Source organism: Meles meles, unplaced genomic scaffold (assembly GCF_922984935.1).
Source record: "Meles meles unplaced genomic scaffold, mMelMel3.1 paternal haplotype, whole genome shotgun sequence".
Lineage (NCBI taxonomy): Eukaryota > Metazoa > Chordata > Mammalia > Carnivora > Mustelidae > Meles > Meles meles.
Window position 1 is genome coordinate 17,501 of NW_025721580.1, and position 3,955 is coordinate 21,455.

A 3,955-nucleotide genomic window follows, 5' to 3' on the forward strand; every position below is an offset into this window, starting at 1 on the left:
ACGGGCGGGCGGGCCGGGGCACCGGTCGGCCACGCCGGGGCCGGGACGGGCCGGCACGCGCTCCCGCGGGGCGAGGGGAGCCGGGCCGGAGCCCGACCCCCCCACCACCACCGGGGGAGGCAGCGCGCGCGGCCGCCACGGCCACGGCGGACGGCCGGGACCCGACCCACGCCCGGGCACGCGCGCCGGAGCGACGGGAGGGCGCACGGCGTAGGGGCGGGAGGAACGGTCCCTCGCCCGCAACCACGACACCGCCGCCGGGCCGGCGGCGGCGGCAGACACGGATGGGAGGCCGCCACGGGCCTGAGAAGCGCCAGCGCACCGGGGCGCGCGGCACCGGGGTCGGCAGGCGGACGGGGGGAGGCCGCGAGACGACGGCTCGGCGGCGGGGGGCTCGGGCGCCAGAAACCAGAGCAGCCACGTGGGGAAGGGGACCGCGGGCCACCGCGAGGGAGCGCGAGAGCCCCCCCAAGGCGCCTTCCGAGGCCCGAGGTCGGCCGCCGGGGCACACGGGGTCCCACCGCCCAAGGCCTCCAGCACAAGGGCGGTCCCGTGGCACCCGAGGACACCGACCCGGCCCCCGGCAGGCAGGCCCCCGCCACATCGCAGGGCTCGGGGCCCCCCCAGCCACCACGGCCAGAGTCACGACCGACCCCCAACAGGGCGTCCTCCCGCGCGCACGACCACACCCCTCCGTGCCCACGCCCGACTGGACCCACGCGGGCCTCTCCTCCTCACAACGGGCCGAGAGCCCTTCGCCCGGGGATGCCCCCCCCCCGCCCAAGGCCGCTAGAGGCCCGGGGAGGGGGGACAACACCCAACAGCGGCGAGGCCGGTTTCGGTCCCGAGGGAATGGATCGAGAGCACAGCGCGCCTTCAAAGCCGTCCAGGCGAGCCGGGGACAAGGTAGGGGGGAAAGGTCGGCGGCGACGGGGAGGGGGCGCACAGCGGGCGACGGCCGGCAGCGCGTGGGGAGCGGTTCCGGGGGGGGGAAGGGCGCACCAACGAAGGCGCGAGCCGGGCCGCCAGGTAAACGTGCACGGGATCCCACCGCCACCAGCACGAGAGCGGTCCCGCGACGCCCGGGGACGCCGGCCGGCCTCAGCACCCTTGGCGCACCTTCCCCCGCCAAGAACCGGGCCCCAACGCGACCCCCGCCGCGCGGGGGCCCGTCTGAACCTCCATCCGTCCGTCTGCTCCATCCCGGAGCCACGACCCGGGGGAAGCGCCCCCAGGCGAGAGCGGCCCGACCCGTGCCCGCACGTCACCCCCGGCGGCGACTCGGCACGGGAGCGGGCGGCAGACAGCCGCTCGCACGGCGCAGAGCAAGGAGACGCACGCCGCGGGGGAGCGGCCGCGCGCGCGCACGCTCTCGCACTCGCACGCACGCGGGAGCCCCACGCGCCAGACGCCGGCCAGGCCCGGCGGGATCCTCCCCCGACTCGGAGGGGGGAGGCGCAGGCCGCGGTAGGCAAGAGAGCGACGCTCGGCCCCACCGCGGGGCCGGCAGACCCCTCGCGGAGAGGGGGCTCTGCCCAACACGCGACGGTAGTCACCCCGCATCGGTGGCCACGACGCGCAGAGGAGGGGCGGCGGCTGGGGGTTCCGGTACCCCAAGGCACCCTCTCGGATCGCTAGAGAAGGCTTTCTCACCGAGGGCGCATCGCCCCCACCCATTCGTCCCCCTGACCGGGCTCCGCCCAAGGAAACGCCGTCCCAAAGGCCTCCAGGGCCTGGGAGGGGGCGGGGGTGGGTCTGCGGCAAGGGACAGGCCCAGGACAATCCTGAGCACCCGCGGCCAGAGCCCCACGAGGGGACCGCCTTTGCCTCTTCTACGCACGCCATGCTCCCATCCCCGCCCGGAAGGGACCTCAGGCCTCCACACCGAGGCCACGAGAGGAGCGGAGACGGGCACGGCATGCCGGGCAAAGAGAAGCAGCAGCCCTCGGCTGGCCAGGCGCCGCAGCGCTGGCTCGGCCCGGCGCGGTCACTCACACGCCCCACCAAGTCCTGTCCACACACACCGCCCTGGCACGACGCGCACCAGAGGACGACGAGGTGCCCGCACCCCCACAGAGGGGGGCGGGTGGGCCTCCCTTACCGACTTCCACCACCCGCTCTCCGGACACACCACCGACAGCGGCAGCCCGAGGGGGTCGCTGGGAACGGGAAACGACGCCACCGCTCGGCCTCAGGCACCTGAGACAACCTGGAGCGCTCCAGGGGCACCACAGAGGGCCAGGCGCCACGCGCTCAGCACGCCCGGGCGGTGAGCAGCGCGGCCTCGGGATGGCCCTCCCCGACACAGGGAGGGCGGCTCACCCCGCGTGAAGGAGCCGAGAGCGGCAAGCGAGAGTGTCCGCTGCGTCAGCTGGACCCCACACCCACGGGCGCCCTGAGGCGAGAACCGTGGGAAAGCAGAGTCGGGCCGGAGCCCACAAACCCCCCCGCACCCTCCCCTCAACACCCCCCCACGGCAGCGGGTGGCAGAGGAGGAGGAGGAGCGAGGGGCCCACGGGCAGAACGAGAAGAGCGGTCCCATTCGCCATGAATGTCCGTCCCTCGTCTGACGCGGCTTAGACCCGGCCCGGGAGAACGCGACATCACCACATCGATCAGCGAAAACGTGCCCAAGGAGGAACCCAAGGGGGGAAACGCCTGGCGACGACAACCGACCAGAGGGACCTGCTTTCAGCCTCGCCGGCACCCCTCGAGCCCAGGGCAAGAGCAGCCGGGCAACCCAAGGAGAACGCCTGACACGTGGCACGGAGCCTTGCGGAACGGAGCGGGGGTTACCACGGCCGCAGCCGGGCGCCCACAGCGTGGAGTGAACGGGATAAAGGACCCACGCCACTTGCCCACGCCGCCCTCGGGTGCTGGAGACCAGAGGTGGCACCACAGCCCGGGACCAGCTGGGGGCACGAGAGCCGGCGCACAGGCCCACGCGGACGGCTCCAACGAGCGAGGGCCGAGCCGGATTTGGCACCACGGCCAAGCCCAGAGCCCCGCACGCACCCAGAGGCCCACATCGCTAAGGCGAGTCACTCAAACAGCGTGTCAGCACCTACCTGGCAACAAAACCTGCTCCTTTCCGGGGACAAAATAGCTACGCCATCTGGCGGGGCCTAGCCACGGGTCACCGGGACCTCGTGGGACCGTGGCCCGGCCACTGGCCCCAAACACTGCTCCATTACCCTGCAAAGAGCGGGGGGGGGGGGGGGGGGCGCCCCACGGAACCCCCAGGGCCATCTGGTCGACCCCCTGGAGCGTGGGGGAGCGGGCAGCCGGGACCGACCACGGACTCGAGGGAGGTGGAGCCGCCCGGGCCTGGCCGGGTAGCTCCTCCCCTGGTCCGCCTGTCGTCCCCAAGTCGGGACTTAGAAAAAAAATCAAGTTCTGCGGAGGGACCCGCCGGCCCTCAAAAAAAATCAAGTTCTGCGGAGGGGACCCGCCGGCCCTCAAAAAAAAAAATCAAGTTCTGCGGAGGGACCCGCCGGCCCTCAAAAAAAAATCAAGTTCTGCGGAGGGACCCGCCGGCCCTCAAAAAAAATCAAGTTCTGCGGAGGGACCCGCCGGCCCTCAAAAAAAAAAATCAAGTTCTGCGGAGGGGACCTGCCGGCCCTCAAAAAAAAAATCAAGTTCTGCGGAGGGGACCTGCCGGCCCTCAAAAAAAAATCAAGTTCTGCGGAGGGACCTGCCGGCCCTCAAAAAAAAAATCAAGTTCTGCGGAGGGGACCTGCCGGCCCTCAAAAAAAAATCAAGTTCTGCGGAGGGACCCGCCGGCCCTCAAAAAAAATCAAGTTCTGCGGAGGGACCTGCCGGCCCTCAAAAAAAAAATCAAGTTCTGCGGAGGGGACCTGCCGGCCCTCAAAAAAAAATCAAGTTCTGCGGAGGGACCCGCCGGCCCTCAAAAAAAATCAAGTTCTGCGGAGGGACCTGCCGGCCCTCAAAAAAA